At 43.2% G+C, this 18,244-nt stretch overlaps 1 long non-coding RNA gene across 8 annotated transcripts in view; it reads left to right on the forward strand.

Moving 5' to 3' along the window:
• LOC106016317 (uncharacterized) overlaps positions 1 to 18,244 on the forward strand; it is a 54,716-nt gene that overhangs the window by 10,945 nt on the left and 25,527 nt on the right. Inside the window, exon 5 of one of the 8 annotated variants that reach the window (XR_005268259.2) lies at positions 12,531 to 12,764. The exons of 3 other annotated variants lie outside the window; for them this stretch is intronic. This is a non-coding gene — a long non-coding RNA (uncharacterized lncRNA). Of the gene's footprint in view, positions 1 to 1,105; positions 2,355 to 5,055; positions 7,484 to 10,863; positions 11,278 to 11,495; positions 11,758 to 12,530; positions 12,765 to 18,244 lie in introns of those variants that run through there. 4 more of the 8 variants (XR_005268262.2, XR_005268264.2, XR_005268260.2 and 1 more) reach the window with 4 other exon arrangements.

Genomic DNA, 18,244 nt, shown 5'->3' on the forward strand with positions numbered 1-18,244 from the left:
CCTGCCTTTCTGCTGCTATAGCAGCTCCAATGCTGCTGGGGCAGAGCGTTGCCTCCATTTCTACATTTTCCTCCGCTAAGGAGGCATGAGCACCTCCTGGGCTGTCTCTCCAGAGGTAGGGCGTGCTGGGATGGAGCTGCCCCATCTCATGTGAGTGTGCTGCTCACCCCGCTATGTCAGCAAGGGGTTTGATGTACCTGAAGACAGCTCTCTGCATCTGCAGTGGCAGCTTCCCCTCTCCCTGCTCCAATCTTGTATCTTTCACCTTAGGCTACCATGCAAATAAGCTGGGACAAGGGCTGCGTGGTGAGGTTGGACCAGAACCTGGCCAGAGGCCCTTTGCATATGCAGTTTTTTGATGTCTGCGCTGCCATCCCGACCTATATATAGCTGAGAACTTTCTGCAAATTTCAGATTTGTTCTGTGAAAACTTACAAAAACTTTCTTTGAATGCTTCCTTGTCCCTGCAGTTCTTGTGGAAAGGTCAAGTTGTTCTCATCGATATATTGATTATACATTTCTCCTTCTATTGATCCTGTTTAAAGACTGCCATGATAGGTGCCCTGGATACTAATCCCTAAATGCATGTTACAAGGCTGCAGGAAAAGAAGAAGAATCTATTAAAACGGGTTTGAGGTTTGCTGGCTTTCTATGCTCCAGCCAGCAATTTACCCCTGTAGATCAGCCCTGAGAGCTTTGGGAAATGATAATGCTTCTGATTTCAAAATTTTTGATGTTAGGTATTTAAGGGAACAACAAAGCTTTAGTGACTGTGTGCAACTTGAAAGGAGGAAGCATTTCTTCCTATTCTGGCTTTGTAAGAGAGTCTTTCTTTTGTACAGAGTATAGAAGGAAAGATATAATCCCGGTTGAGACCTGTCCATGTGTAATTTAGCAGAAGCCTTTATGGTTCAGCCTCAGTAGCCCCTTACAGCCAGGAGGAGCTGTATTTTTTGCTACCAGTGTAAGGCTACAGCTTACCACTAAATCTTAATTTCCTTTACTGTGGGGCAAAGAACCCAGTGTGGCAGGTGCATTTGGCTAAATTATGTCCTATAGCATCTTCACAGCCTTGCTGACAGTCAAATTTCACTTTCTTACGCAGCGTTCAGTCCAATTCTGTCAGCTTCATTGTGAATTCCTTTCAAGCTGCAGGATGTAACATAGTAATTAGCATCATTCCCCGCATAAGCATTGGAAAAGAGGCACCAGGGGATTGAGCTAATATCCCTTCTGTAGGAGCTTCCTGCAAAGCAGTGGACAGGAGCAGAGGAGAAGGAGTGAGCCTCAACAGAAATCTGCAGCCAAGTGTGCCCTGAAGGCTTGGTGTGGGGTGGAAGAAGGAAGCCCCCAGGCTGGGAGGCCAGGCCAAGCAGGGTGATCTGTCAGGGGGCTGACCAAGAACTTCACCGTAACTGCAGGAAATGGATAATTTAGCAAGAGCCTGGGGCTGACTACATTTGAGCACAAGAGGACAGTTCCCAGCAGCATACCTGGCAGCTTTCTGCTGTGCCCTGTAAAGCTGGGCTGGCCTCGTGCAGAGATTCTGGGATGAGGAGGAGCAGAGCAGTCAAGGCCAGGCTGATCCTGCAACATGCAGTGGTTCAGGTGATGTGGAGAGCAATCATGGTGTGGGGTCTGCCCCCAGTGCACTGAGGTGAATGGGGACATGGATACAAACCACCCACAGACCCATCCAAGGAACCCTAAGTCTGTTTGACCCTAGTTAATAAATTGTCAAGAAGACGATGATTGAAATAGTCTCCAGTGTTTCCAGTAGAAAAAAAAAAAATATACAGAGGCCTTCTGCCATCCAGGACACCTGAGACCTTGAGGACTGCAAGCAGAATGAATACAACAAGCCCTGAGAGGAAGCAGTTGATGACTGCTGGAGTAGGAGAAGTGCCAGCTCCAGTGTGGGTCTGGCACGGCCCCTTGCTGCTGCTGCGCGGGGTGTGCTCTGCTGTGTTTCAAGACAGAGCAGTTCTGCAAAGACAACATTGATCTGAAATTTAAATCCGATGTAGTAACTTAAGCATTTCAAAATGCCTCTGAATCAATGAAAATGATTGAAGGCAAAATCCAGATGGCCACATAGCTGTATCATATAATACCGGTCAAAGGTTGTCTTTTTCTGGGCAAGAGTATCTTTTAACAGGGACTTTAGCCTTCAAAGAGTTTTAAATGCTGCAAATTACTCATCCTAGGAAAAGTCTTTAACACAAACCTTTTTTCCTCCCCCCCTTACTAATCACCAGTGCTGTCACTGGGATTGTGATCTAATCCTTTATGGATGTTTTTCTGCTTCATGCTTCCTAACACTCTGGGAATGAGTCATGTGCACTGGTGAGCTGAGCCACCGTGAGCAGATCCGTCTGAGAACTGCACGGAGATTGTCTGAGAATACTATCAGGGTCTCCCAGCATCTTCTTAATGGAAGGCCATCATAGCAGTTCTGGCTGGATCAGACAGAAGATACTAGATGCGCTGGGTATTTAGGATTTGTTTTCAGGGCATAATCATACTAATACTTAGCTCTTCACTTGCAGGCCTCCCGGTTAGTGCAGACATTACTGGGTCAGGCTGACCAAGGTCTGCTGGATGATTAGGTGAAAGTCATTGCTTCCAATAGCAAGTAGGCCAAAATAACGCATGAATCCCAAATGTGGGTGCTCTGCAACATTCTGGGCAATGCTGTACTCTATTTATCTTTCTTCTTTTCTTAATAATTCCTGGCATTTGATTTGATTTTTCATTTGGTGATGAGCACTGCACTGATATTTTCAGAGAATGACTCCAGTAACTCCAACATGCCCTTCCTGAGCAGTGATAGCTCGGTTAGAGCCCCCTGCAGTGTGTACAGAGCGAGGTTGTATTTCCCCACGGCATTCATCAGCACTGAAAGTCACCTGCCTTTTTACCACTCAGTCATTCATCACCACGAGATCCTTCTGCAGCTCTTCTCAGTCAGGTCTTACATTATTAACAAGCTTTGCCAGGTTCTCCCTCTCTCCCTCTTTCCCATTTCAAATACAAATACATTGGGCAGTACTGAGCAGTGCAGATCCCTGTAGATAACCTCCTCCACTCCAAGTACTGACCATTTATCTTTTTTTTTTTTTTTTAGTTCTGTTTCTATTGAACACTTGTTATTTCAAGAGAAGTTGTTTTCTTTTGTGCCATGACTCCTTAGTCTCTTTAAAGCTCTTTGGTAAGAAGCATTGCCAAAAGCTCCTGAGGTTCCCCACACTACATCAACTGGCTCCCACTTATTCCCACAGCAGTGGTCTTTCAGTGTACATTCCAGAACCTAAACAAGGAGGCTCTTAGAGGAGCATCTTTTTCCTAGGAGATCATTTGTAGGACAGCCTGCTAATGAAACCAACTAAATAGGGTGCTTACGAATGGTTGGTATGAATAATGCCTGTGTCTTAATCTCTGCCTCACATTCTAAATTTCCAGTTTCACACAGGCTGTGCAAGGACATTTTCAGGGAGTTAGCTGTTCCAATGGTAAGGACTATGTGCACACAGGTATACATAAAGATTACTTCCATCTTTAGGTTGGAATAAAAATTCCCCATGAGCCATTTGGGACTATCCAATCTATAGGTATTATTGAGGTAGAATCCTTCCTCCTGAAAAACAGCTATTGTAAGGTTTTGATTGTCTCAGAAACAGCTAGAGGAATTGTATTTTAATGTGGTTTATTTTCCTCTTGCAGCTCTCAGTAGGCACACACCCACATGAGGCTATTCTAAATGATGGTGTCGTTACATCTGAACCTTTAGTAACAGGGTGTTTTTCAGCAATTGAATTCATATGTTTAATTTTGATTTTTTTTGTTTTGTTTCTGTAAACAAATTAAAGTCTCTGCCGGTACAGCTTGCTAGTAAGCCTGGAGGTGTAAAGAAAATGTTGAAATGAAAATTAGAGCTGTGCAAAGCCTTTTTTTAATGAGCTCCAAAACACAGGGGCTTAAGATTTCTGCAACCTGGAAGCTCAGCCTAGGATCTCAGCAAAGCCCGAATTACAGCACGGCTCCCCAGCCAAGGCAGCGTGGCTGTGGCCCGTGGGATGCTTTCCAGCAGTGCATGACACAGTGAGAGGAGCCAGCTCTCAGTGGCAGCAATTTTTTTCTCAGATGTGAGCTGCCATTTCCCATGCATTGTAGTCAGGTGGGATGGTGAAGTCGGGGGTTCAGCAGAAACCAAAGTGAATTTGAGGTAGTCATTGTGTCCTATTGCTGGTACCAGGGCTATGTGGGTTAGGCTATGTCATCTGAGACAACCTTAAGGACTGAATGTTGTCCCGAAACAACTCACCAGGTTGCCATTTGGTCACTTGGCACATATAAAAATGTGTTTATATGCCTTTCCTGCAGAAATGGGATTTTGTACCCTCTGCTCTATCACAGCGCAGCAGGAATGATATGGGCCCTTGTCCCTCTCCTTGCATTAAATCATGATCTGGGCTAGTAATAAGTCCTGCTGTACTTCCCACATCTGTGCATGTTAATAAGATATCCTTTTCTTGAATGATAATGATTTAACATAGACGTATAAAACTTCCTGCCTTAAGACACAGAATGATCTGTAACTATTAGGGATTACAGTTAAGTGTTCCTGTTGGAGGAGTTTGAATCCTAAGGCTGTTCATCAGGGGGATTTTAATACTCTTGTCTGGAACAGCTGGTGCCAGTGGAAGTGTGCTGAATGAGACAAGGCATGGGTCTTGTCCTACACTCCCCCTCCAACCTCCTATTTTCATATATTTTGATTTCCATCTGTGTGAGATGTGCCGGTGTTTCAAGAGATGAGCAGAGAGGGGGTGATGTGGGCCATCAGTAGAAAGACTGGAGAGGAAGACAGGAGAGCACAGGGAAGTGGGAATGCAGTGGGGAGGCAAAACAGGACAGGAGAGCAGGAGTTGGTATAAATAAGTGGGGCTTCCTTGGGCTGCAAGTGCAGGAAGCAAGAGGGTTGAGTGCTGGAAATAGAGATGGACAAAAATTTCAGTAAGACCAAAAAAAAAAACCAAAAAACATTTGGGACAGGTGAGCACTGGAAGGGAAGAAGTCTGGAATGGAGAGTGGGCACTGGACAAGAAACAGGGAGAAGTGGCACAGGAGGAGAAGTCAGCTGAACACATCTGGGGAGAAGCCAACCCTGCACCGCTTGGGAAACTGCCTGGAGGGGGAAGGAGCAAATTCCCTATTACTACCACAGTATCAGCCACAGGTTCTACCTGTGAGCCAGGATGATGAGGCCCTTGTTATTGTGCAAAATGATTTTCTCCACCTTCCAAAACTTTTAACTTAAGAGAAAAACATAAATGCGGACAATGAGAGGGGAAAATAGAGGGCAGTAAGACAGTGGTCTGGACATGCTCGATGGCTTTTTAGATGCTGTTTGCAACGTGTCAGCAGTCTAATCAACGCCTATTTTTTGTAGCAGAAAGTAACATCTTAAGGAAGAGTTTGGGAAGAACAACATAGTGAATGCTTGTAAAGACTATATAATCATGAAAATTAATGGGAGAAAGTAAGAAAAAAAAATCCCGTGGAATAGGACACTGGACAAAAAAAGTGAGGATCATTTTGGGAGTGCTGATCAGTTGTATGGAGAACATGTGCAGAGATGTACGTATTTTGTTTGATGCAGCAGGGATCAGGACTACGGGGAGGCTGTGCAAAGTGGTGGCACGGTCAGGCAAGATACTGATTTGGGGAGCTGTATTTGCCATGAGCTCTAATTTCTCAAGATAAGGGAAGAGGTTACATTAATTGAGGCCTAAAGATAATGAGAATGCAGACAACAGCTCCAGTTGTGTAGCTGAATAAGAAATGCAAGGAGACATTATGCAGAACTTTTAAAATTCAGACATGCTGTGGATAAGAGTCTGTAGAGGCTCTAAGTGGAAGCTGGTGTCTGGGTAGGGTGCCTTCACAACCAGCAGCACAGTGAGAGGAGAAGGGAATGATCATGTGAGGCCAGGGGTTACTCTTCCCACAGGGACAAGATAGCTTTAGGCTTGCTGACCTGCACGTGCCTTTTCCACACATCCCTGAACACAGGCAGCTGAGCTCTTGCTCTCTGGAGTTCACGATTCAAGCAGACATTTGCAGTTCTCCCTGTGAAAGCTTGAGTCTGCACCACACAGGTGGGAACTAGGTTTTGAGTGTATCATGAGATGTCTTTCCCAGAGTTAGCACAGGCTCTGGCCTGAGCTGCTTCTTGTGTCTCACCAGTGTGCACGATGGAGGTTCTGCCTTCCCCTGAGCAGGTTTTGGATAGTGTGGTCAGTTGATAAGGGATGTGGTTGGAAAGGACACCTGATACATCCCTGGTGCTCTGTGGCAGTGGTAAAGGTGCCTGGGCTCTGGCCACCTGGCTGCCAACCTGGTAGATCTCACTGGGCTCCCAGGTAAGGGGGAATTGGAAAAAATGACAGCATCAGTCCCTGGGGGTCGTGGAACTGAGGCGACTGTACAAACCTATTGCTTCAAGGGGAGAAGTCGGATCCACAGCATGTGGGGGAAACAAGGGGAGTGTACGGTGGAAAGAGTAAGTTGTCTGCCTGCATATTAGAAACGTTTTAGTGCAGGAAAAAATTCACCTAGGGCAAGAGGAGAAATAACTCTGATCACCGCCCACCTGCTCCTCTCAGGCATCCTTATGAGTGCTTTGCTTCAGTGTGGTGATTTGCCAGCTGCAGCAGACTCAGATGAGGAACAGCAGTGTGCAGCTCCTTCGCTTACTCTTCTTTCATCCTCCCTGAAACCTCACAAACAACCATGCAGGGTTACTGTTTAGCAGTGGATGCAGAGTGCAGGTGTGCAGTGCAGGCTCACAGCTGCTGAGACAACCTGTCCTCATCCCCAGCTGGGCAAGCAGCTGCTTAGGTGCTGGAAGATGATGATTCTGTTGGTCATTTATGTTTATCTCAACCTGCTTACCCCAAGATAGAGCCACCACCCCTAGGAAGGGGAGGGAATCTTTAGACCTTAAGTATGAACATCAAAATAGCAGCAATGGATTTTTATTAAGCATCTACATACCTTGTTTGTCAGGCAAAAAGAAAAACCAAAACTCATGTGTATCACTAGGGCAAAAGCCTACTTGCTAGTGGCTGTGCTGGGGCAGTAGGCTCACAGTGGCATTTAAGAGGGCTGTTGAGCAATGCACATTTGGGGGATCAGAACTTGTAAATTTCTCATGTATTTCTCTGCATGCATGTTGTACTGCTCTGTTTTATGTGGTATTGTCTATCACAGCACGAGGGGTGCTGAGCACCTACACCAGGCTGGGGAGCACCACAGTGCCACAGTCAGGCTCATCCACATCACGCATATCCTCTAAGATGCTTTGGGGAAAAAGCTTCTCAGTCTGCCTCCAGAGCACCATTAAGGGAGAAAACATGTTGGCAGGTATCAGTTCTGAGCTGCTCTTATCTGATTTATTGTGAAAGTCACCTCTTTTGATTTAGGCAGTGCTGATAGTGAATGAGAAAACATGTGTTTCTAAAACAATGGCAATGAAAACATTTCTTGTCAGGCACTGTAGTTTATTGTCTTACTGCTTGAAAGGTAAAATATCCAGCAGGGAAGACACTGTGTCATCATAAAGCAAATGTGGATTATACAATGCGACACTAACTTCCCGGATAATGCTCAGTGCCGCTTCTGAGCACAAGCTATATTGAGGTGTTTGTGCCTCAGCGACTGTGCACAACACTCTTCATCATTCACAGCTTTGCCAGCCCTGAATTCCTAGACCTGAAAATTTGGAGGTGATGGCTCTTATTCTTCATTTTATTTCACTCTTGTCCTGGGGCTTTTCCCAAGGGAAGGATCTCCACAGTTCTGTTCAACATCTCCTTGTTTTCCTGCATTAGGTGGCCCTCACAAACACCATCTCCACTGAGACACACCTCAGGGCACCCAAGCAGAAAAGCCTTTTCAGAATCACCATTTGTGTCTGTGTCCATATTTGCCACTTGAGCCAGAGTCCAGCTTTGGTTTCACCTATGAGGAGGAGCCCCAATCCCTGAGAAGTGTGTGCCCTGTGCCCCACTGCCCCTTGTCTTGCTGCCCGGGGTCCTCTCCCTGATCCCGTTTGATAACATTTGCTTTCTCCATTTGGCAAGCCAGCTCACCTCTAAGTCTTATCATATTTAAATGTTTAACTGCTCTCAGACCTTAATTAAGAGTAGTAGCAGCAGCAATAGCTGTAGCTGTAGGAATAGGTGCGATTTCTCCTATCTTAAATTTTAATGGCTTTTGTACAAGGCTCTGTGGAAAGGGTGATTAATGGCACCCAGAGAGGCTGAGGTAAATGTTTCTCTATGATGATTTTTGCCCTTTCTATTCATGACCCCCTTTCTTGACTTATGAAAAACTAAAAAGTCCACTTAGAAATAATTCTGTGATTACATTTTTTTTTCTGGGGTTCAGTAGGTGCTTAATACAGCACTTAATATATGTGTTGAATAGGAGCTGATCTTTTAAAGACCCAGCTCTTGGTGGTCTCCATGCCAACTCAGCTTTGCTTTGAGCAGTAATTACTAATATTGTTGGTAGTCTCCAAGGATTCAGTGGTTTTGGAGACTAAGCTCCCCTAGGCTAACCTTTATTTTTTCATCTTTTGTACTAGGCTGAGAGGAGTAGATGGACTTTTCATTTGATAAAAACATCAGTGCCTGAAGTTTTATTGTTTTAGGTGTGTGGAATGGGTCATTGAGTCATAAGATGTGAAACATCTGTTTGCATTTGCAGTGAGACAGCTAGAGGAGTCTTAACACTAAAAGAAAAGGAAAAAAAAAAAACACAAAACAAAACATCAAAAGATGTGAAAACCCTAGTGTCAAGTGACAGCATTGTGATTATACTCTGGTACAGAAAATATTTATTGTGGTTTGTAACCACGTCCACCAGGCGGTTAATTAGCAAAGTGTAGATATTGTCACAGTGGAAGAAAGTGAATGCAATTCATAGAAAATCCTTCAAGATAAGCAGCAGAGGTAAAGGTGATTAAGCTGTCAATAAAGAAGAAACACAGGGGGAGGGGGAAGCAAGTGGATTTCAGTACATGCCCACAAACTAAACCTGTGCCACAAATTAGAGCAACCATTTACATTGTTAATATTTGTACTCCTGCAATGCCTCTGAGGTTTAGCCACGAACCAGGATCCTGCACTGCTAGACATTGTACTGATCCTGAGCAAGAAATGCCTTTGCATTAAAGAGCTTATGATTTAAACATTAGTCAAGAGACAGTAGATAGGCATGAACAGACAGATGAGCGTGTATGTGGTACCAGTGCGGACCAGCCAGCATGACCACAGCCTACCTGCTGTCATTTTCTTATCTTGTAAGCAACACAGAAGAGGCATTGGCATTTTGACAGTGCATATACCATGCAGAAATCTTCCCAAATGTTAATTAAGCATTGTGAAGCCACAGCAGTATTACTACAATCTTCATTTTGCAATCAGGAAATCTGAGACGGCTTTGGAAAGCTGGGCTAGGTAGCCCAGGGCTACTTGGCTGTGCAGTGGCACGTTAGGAGATGAACCTCGCAGTGCTCACTGGCACTCCCCTGCTCACATCTCCCAGTCGACTGTGCAGGGAGATGATTGCGAGCAGCAGTTAGTTGTATTTCAAAGAACATGAACAAAGGCAGTAACAAAAGCAAAACTTAGATGACAGTGTGAAGAAAAATTATAATAAATTTTTGATTTTTTTTTTTAAGAATTACAGTATTGTCATCCTGTGTTGGAAAGAGCTCAGATCTCATTTCCTAGTTTTTTTTTTTTTTTTTTTGAGCATCTCTGCTTCCTTTTCACCTGGCACAGTTGAACATTGGCATGTGAGTGCCTCTGGCTTGTAAGCCTAGCTGTACACATGGTCTCTTTCTAGATCGTCAGAGTACTAGGTTCATATTTTAACAGGCTGTTGCAGTTTATTGGGCCATTCATGCAGTGATGGACCTCTGCAGAACCAGTACTGTGCCTCATGTTATCCCCCCTCCTTAACAACAAGTGGTCAAGCTAAAATATTTTAACCAGATATTTTCAGTTGTATCTAGGAGAGAAAGTCAGTTTTGATGATTTTTATTTTGTCTTTCTGGAAACCTAATATGTTTCCTATGGTTTATGACCACAATTCATTTTGAAGTGATTTTCTCTTGGCCAATTTCCATTTATCATTTAAATAATCTAGCAACAAAGAGGATGAGGTATTCTGCAAGAAGGTGTATGAGTCAGTAATCATTCTACCTTCATATCCCCTTTGGGTGGAATTATTAGAGATGAAATGACCTTCCTGGCTATCAAGCATTACCATTGTAACACAGATGGATAATATGACACCCTTGACACGGAGCCAAAGGCAGGTCGAGCTGACTGTGCTGTACCCAAACCTGAAAATGACAGAGACATGATTAAAATGAATGTGAGAAAGGAGAACAAGAGTGATGGGAGCCCTCTGCTAGCTTGCTGGAGACTGGGGAATCTAGCTGTGATATATCACCTTTACAGTACTACTCATTTGGGCCATGATGAGGGAATTTTGCTGTCTTTACTGTCCTCTCAAGGGACCTTGATCTCTTCTCTTCATGGTCTTTAGGAAGAAACTGTGCCTAGTGGACAGAGAGAGGTCCTGCTAGTGAAACCCTGTGCAACCTTGTTTCACACTGGTGAAACCCATTTTCCCCATTTGTTTGATGATGCATCTTTTACATCTTTTGTATGAGCTGCTGAGAGCTGTGGTTGGTGAACTTGATCATACGAAAGTACATGGAAAAGTCAACGTTGTGCATTTGCATGACACTTTTTTTTTTTTTTTTTTTTTTTTTTACTCCAGAGAGTCATTGAGCAGCCATCAGGATACTTCAGAGCTTATTTCCTCAACTTTTGGGCTGGGAAACTTGTGCAAGATTTTTGCTTTTTATAGTCCCAAGAGCTCTCTTCACATTTCTTGGGTAGGCAGCCATCTGTGGCGTCTAACACTGTGGAACAGTGTTTAACAGAACTGAAATTACAGAGCAAAGTCAGGAAAAGACCGCATAGATCCTTAGACTTGAATTTGTCTAAAGGAAATTCATCTCTCTAGCAGTATCAAGACTTTTACAATGAGATCAGAATTGATATGAGGACACTATTGGCCCTTGAGAGGACATACTGCATCATCCTGATCTTTCTTACAGACTAATTTATTTTGTTGATAAACATGGGTGGTGCCAAGGGATCTTACCTGACCTCTGATAGGACTTTGAGGACTTTGGCTTTAATTATGGCTGGCATGACTGTACAGTTATTTACATTATCTGTATTATTTCCAAACTGTTTTCTATTTAAAATGAGGACTTTCAGAGGGAATAGTGTAAGGAGCTGTTTTTGTTAGATACTGCCACCCTATAAATTAGAAACATGGATCCCTTTATTCCAAGAATTAAAATACACGTAATGGGTGACCATGGGTTTTCTTGGATGCAGGAAAGGAAGGCCAGAGGTACAGCTCTTGACATGAGCCAAACAAGCTCATGAACCCGAGGGAAGATGAGTGGTGTCTCTACATAAGGTGTCATGTCTGCACAGTTGGAATGCATTCACCACTATGTATCCTGCTGATGGAGCAGAGAGGTTCTGAAGTCCTCTAACTAACTTCATTTTCTGGTTCATCCCCAGGAATAGTTGTGCAAAGAGCATGATTTATCATGACTGTTATGGTGATCTACCTTGATTTAGTGATGAAATTACAATGATGGATCATAGTTAATTATGATCATTAAAAGACATCAAAAATGTAATCGGCTGTTCATCATATACCTTATAAAGAAAAAAAATACCTCAGGTTTTTAAGGACCGGGTTTCTAGGTGTTGATAAAATTAGAACATGTTTTATTCATGCTGTGATACAGAGTTCTTTCTTCACTGAACTCCTTGTCTGGGCATTTCACTTCAGAGGCATTGGGGAAGGATTTGAATGAGAATTTAATGCAGTATTAACAGTCATGGGTTCTAGTTTTTCCCCAGGCCCCATGGGGCACAGGTCATACTCTCATGTGGCATGTCAAGGAAATCAGCAGGGCTACATCCATGGGGAGAGCCCATGAAACAATGCAAGTTGCAGATCAGCAGCCTGGCAAAAGCTATTTGGATTCTGGAAACACAAATTTGCCCCCATTTGACCTTGATTAAAGTCTAGCACAGTTTAATGAGGCAACATAAAATGCAAGTCAAATGCTCAATAGGGAGAATCTTGTCAGACATAAGGAACAATTGGGATCAAGTCAGTCAGAGCTTCTTTGGGATTTTAATGACTTGTTAGATTCAGCTTTACTGTACAGTTTTATATAAAAAAAAACAATAACAACAAAAAAAGCAAGTGATAATGACTGAGGGGAGCATCATTAGTATTGGAGTGAAATGGCTAATGGCTCCAGATTGCTCACAGGTGTCAGAGAAGAAAAGTTTCTCCCTAGGCAGCAAGCTCTGTGATAACCATGAGCATTATTATTTGCACTGCAGGAGTGCCTATCAAGGTTAATGGAGGCTCAGCCCCTTTTTTGCTGGGGAGCCATTAGGATTTGCACAGAGGAAAGGAAATGAGAAGACCAAGCTCAGAGCTGGCATCCCCGCTTTGGTGCACAATCCACTGAATGGAGTTTGGCAAGACTCGGAGAAGAACCATATGCTTGAAAGCAGGACATGGAACATTTGATAAATATTACTATTATAATGTGTTACTATTATAATTCAGTATCCTAAAAGGAAAAGTAAGGTGTGATTTGATGATGATTTGTACATCTCTATCTGAGGAACAAACCTTCTTTTTTGTTGGGCTCTTCTGTTTAGCAAACAAAGTGCAGGAATCCATGAAGGAAGCTGAACACAGACATATCTATCTGTGACAGTAATTAACATTGGCACCACTTACCAGGATCCTTTGGATCCTCAGAGTCTAGCTATGAGCAAATCAAAGCAGGATATATTTTGAAAGAGGTTTGCTTTGATTTAAATAGAATTTAGAGAAGTCCAGTGGCCTCTGTGTTACAGCGCTCCAACTCAGATGATTGCTTATCCTGTTTGGCTTTAAAACCTATAACACATTATTATGCCCCAGTTAACAGATGGCAAACTGGGGACCAAAGAAGACGTGCCCAAGGTCATACAAGGTTGGGAGACACAAAGGGAATGAAAAACATCTGGTAACTGCATGTTGTAGTGAATCAATGCTGGAGAGTGTCACGGAGAGTGGTCAGCCAGAGAAGCAGAGGTCTTTGAGTGGTCTTCTTTGAGGTGTTCGCTCCTGCAGGAGACAGCTTGGTAGTATGCACAGGTATTTACAGTGTTGTATTCACTGAGAGGTGAACATAAATCAAACCCAGTAGGGCATTGCTGGCTCACTTTTCACTCTTCTGGGGCAATGCTGTGGCTCACCTTGTGTGGGTGTGAAGGTGTGCTGAGCAGGACTAACCCCTGGGCTGCTCAGCATGTGATCCGAGCAGCAACAACTCTTCCTCTTCTCACGTAGCTGAGACAGGTCTAAGCAGTCAGCTGGGAGCAGAGGTGGGACATTCACAGGGAAGCTGGCATGCAGGAAGCACTATTGCAGTGTGGTGGGACTGACTCAGATTTCTTCTTCCTGGAGTTGACAGTGTTTGGTCCCTGACCTGTTCACAGCCATGCCATACTCTGTGCAAAAATCTGGGTCCCAGTGAGTCACCATACAACAAGGCTTCGACCTTTGTGTTTAGAATAGTTTCTCTTTTTGCCAAAAGGGCAAATACTTCCAAGGGAGTTTTCTTCCCTTCGGTGGGCCTGGTGTGCATGTAACATACTTTTCATCTTAAGAGCAAAGTGTTTTTGCAGAGACAATTGAATGAAATTAAGAATGGCACATCATGATCATTTATATCATGTGTATCTCAGAAAGTTCATCAATTCATATTACATTAGGGAATATGTAAACTAAATGTGCACTCATTTGGCATAGTCCTCAGAGCAATTATTCTTCAGTTGATTTAGTACACTTGATAAAAATAAAGGTTAAGGAGGATGTTAATTTGGGATATTTTTTTCCTGCTTTTTATAAAGTGTTAGAATGCAGATTAATTCCAGACTTTATAATACTACATCCAATTCCCTATCATAAAAATAACTTGCATAAGTCAGAGGAACAGGCCCAATCACCATGTTCAAATACAGGGAATTTTGACATTGACTTCTACAGGAGCAGGCCCAATGTCAAAACCTAGATGTAACATGAATTCATGCCAGACACGTTACAGCTCTGCTAGGAACATCTTCATTGGAGCATAATAATTTGTGAGAGAGATGCGCTGTGAGCACTCCTGGGGTTGGGGGCCATGGGCAAAATGTTGGTGGCAGAACTAATTCTAGTCTGAGGAGATGAGAAAACCAGTGTCTTGAAATGTTGTTGCTTCCAAATCTCAGCCCATCAGACTACCAAAGACCTACATTTTCTGTCCAATTTTGGAGGTGGGAGAGTGTTGGCAGGACATCCTTAGGAGATAGTGAAAAGAGATAAAGCCACTGCAGCTTTTTTTCCTGAGTTCAAGAGAGAGGAGTGAAAAGCCTGCCAGTGCTGCCCTAAAATTGCTAATGAAAGAGAGTGAGAGAGGCATTTGCTTCAATATGCTCAGCCAAAATGGAATTTTCAGAGGAGTCTGGATAAAGACATCAGACACAAAGAAATCAGTACCTAATAAAAGAACTTACCTGAGTCAATCCTGCTGATTGGCTTCAATAGCAGACATGTGGGTGTTGAAGCAGAATTCACTGCAGAAGTTTAAAAAAAAAAAAAAAAACACAGAATGAAGAGGAAAAAGAAAAATGACACGCAAGTAGTAGGGAATGCTAATGACATGACTAGGAAAGGATCCTTCCTTTGCAGGGTTAAGGAAGTGCTTCATAGCAGCCAGGAGGAGTGGTAGCAGTCTTTCTCTGAGGAATAAATCAGGCCTATATCCCAAAGTGAATCTGGGGGCAGACAGAGTGAAGGAAATCTTCCCAGAAGAAAGATGGGATTATAAAAGTGAATAAGGAATTACATGGGAGTTATATACGGGAGATTTCGCTGTAGAAAAATGGAGTTACATTTATAAACCTGTGGCTTATTTCAGAGTACTCTTATCCTTGGCTCTGCGATTGAGGAATTGCACATTTTCTTCCTTTCTTTATTGCCTGCCCCTATCACTGATGCTGCAAGGACAACCCTCTGTCCCCAGTGATGCCTCAAACCCTTTCAACAATGGGAAAGGACTTTCTCTCTGGCTTCACCCCTACACCCCATGCCCTGACCCCTTCCACATGCATTTGAGGTTTGTAGAGAGCCCTCACCCTCCCTGGCAAATAAATCCTAGCAGCCGTGGCCCAGCACCCGCAGCATTGGGAACCCACACGCAGGGAGTGAGAGGCGCTTGCGGTCCTTTTCCCGTTCTCAGCATCGCCACCCCCGGGAAATCTGCTCCCCAGGGAATTCTTAGCAACTGCATCTGCTGATGCCAGGAGAGAAGGGGAAGCAAGCTCTGTGTTGTGCCCTCCTGCACTGCCCTCTGTTCTGTGCCCAGGAGGGTATGGGAGCTCCTTACAGACATGCATGAGTATACAGGAAAGATTTTATTTTGCTCCTTTCAAATTGAGTTTATTTGGATTTGTGTATGTAGGAGACTGCAGGATTCATGAGCTATGCCAAGTTTCAGACTTCCTGGTCCAAATCCTGTTGAACCATGTGCATCCAATTCTCCTTCCTCCCCCGTGCCCATGAGAGGTGGGGAAGTGCTGGAACGCCCTTCGTGTGCATCACTTCAGAAAAAAGCCTTGCTTTGGCTCAGGGAATGGGCAGTATGATTTGCACAGACCTTCCATCCTAAAAACAGCAATCTGAGGTTTTATTTCTATCATTTGCATGTTCTTGGTATTTTTTTGATAGCACTATCCAAGTGTAGGCCTAAGGGTTTTTAATGTGGATTGTTGGTAACTCCAGCCTGCAAAGGGGCTTTTCTTCCTATTATCAGAAAGCACAGGCAGACCGTGGTGCTATGCGTTACTTCCATTAAGCTCATTTTTTGGACCAACTCATAACACTACATATTTGTACATTTTTGTAATAAGAGGAGCATGCTGAGCTCAAGTTCCTGAGATGCCAAATGTGATTTCACAGCCACTATCTGGATAGGATTGCCCTTTAACATCATCCAAGAGGTTCTTATACACTGAAATTGTTCTGTCATACATGGAATTGCCAAAGTAATTTGGAGTGAGTTATTTAATAAAATTTTCCTAGCTGTAATCCAAAAAAAAAAAAAAAAGTTGATTTTCCTTATAATTCTGTTATTTCCTGCTAGATAACTTGGATGAATAAGTTGTGGCCTGTCAAATGTATGCAAGTGATTAATTAATTGCACATTTCTTTATGCTGGTTTTAAGTGTATTGGTCAGTTTAATTGGATCAGTAGGCCACATGGCATGCCTCTGTTCTCCACTAGGATGGATGGTTCTTCTTGAAAGAATCTTCCAAGAATAAAAATTCCTGATCAAGCATTTAAAGCAGGCATCCTGACTGAAATGCCAGGATGCAGGCAACCACAAACTCAATCAATTACGTAAGTGCTATTGGCATCCTGGAAAGTAAAGTGCTGCATTGTGCTAGTCTTTTTCCAAAATAGAATTTCAGCATGAGAAAATGTTCATAGAAGTATTACCTAATATTCACTTTGCCAAGCCTAGTGCTGCCAGTAAGTTCAGTTGTTAAAACACATGTAAAGTACAAGCTCAACCGAAGCAAATTTCTATGAAAATTATGTACAGAGCATGCCTTCATCCACTCCTCCTAGCTCTCACAGTACTGATATTAGAGGGATCAGCAGCATCTCCCTTTGCACCATGTTTATCTCAGTTTTATGTAACCTGAACACAGTGTATATTCTGGCTCTGTCATTAACTTTAAGCTAGGTCAAATTCATACATATTAGATAATAAGCATTTTTAGTCCCCAAATGTATGCGTTAATTAATTTTATTTCATCTAGTGTAATTGTCCTTATAGCTCTGTGCTCATTAAAAGAAGAGGTTGAGAATCCTCCTTTGTGCTAGGCTCAATTTGGGAAGAAATCACAGAAGCTGCCTTACAACTTCTCTGTCAATGCAGATCGGTTGTGACTTGCAAGCAACTCCCCTCCTCCCCACCACTATTACTGACTCAGGAGTCATTTCCAATTCCTCGGTGTAAGCACACATCACTCTAAGGAGACAGAAATTGCATCCAAAGCAGTAGAAATAGCCAGGAAGACCTAGTTTCATATATTTTCCTTTTGAAAGATATGAGTGTGTTGTACAGAATGGAAATACATACACTGAAGCAGGTGCTGAAGGTCTACCTGCTCAGGCTCCTCATCCAATTAATTTGTCCAGCATCTGAACATGGGCAAAAGTATCTTTCCTCCCTGGTGGGCACTGATACTGAGTGTCTCTTCCAGTGTGAATGCCCCTCACAGTAGCTTTCCAGTGTGTAGCTGACAGCACATGTGGGTGATTACCTATAGTTTATTAGCAGGTCATTGGTGATAATGTGGACCTTGCTATACTTGGTAAGGATTCTGCAACTTTTTTTTTTTTTGTTATTTAATGTTTTTAGTAGGACTTGAGTGACCCAGACTCATCTTTCCTTCTGCAGTGTCAATCATTCAAGCCTTGAAACTACTGCAGCTGCATTGCTGCCAGTTACTGTTCATTAAAACACCTATTTGTCATTTATCAAGAATTTATAAATGAATCCTGAATAGGCTGGTCTCTTCATAAATCCTTCAGTGCTGTTAGTGCTGGACATCTTTGAGTCCTCTTGCATGTTTTTGACTGGCTTTTGCTGTGACAGAAGGGCTCTTCGGGGCTTTTTAATGTGGAGCCAACATTTGCGATGTTGTATTTATACAGGAAGTGCGGATCCCTCTCAGTTCTCATTGATCACAGCAAAAGATGAAGACACTCAGCACCTGCTCAGTTTGCAAATATCCCCCGGTGGAAGGCTAAACAGAGCTTCTGCCTCTTGTCCCCCCAGATTTCACTTGCAGTTGACATCCTTCCTGAGTTGACTAGACATGTAATACTGAATAACACATTTTAGCTTTGAGTTCGCTACTTTGAGGTGTCTCTGTAAAATGTATGAGGCACCAGCTGGGGTCTTGGCTTCTTTGGTGAACTTGTGAAGACGTGATCAGTTAG

Source organism: Anas platyrhynchos, chromosome 10, assembly GCF_047663525.1.
Source record: "Anas platyrhynchos isolate ZD024472 breed Pekin duck chromosome 10, IASCAAS_PekinDuck_T2T, whole genome shotgun sequence".
NCBI classification, from domain to species: Eukaryota; Metazoa; Chordata; class Aves; order Anseriformes; family Anatidae; genus Anas; species Anas platyrhynchos.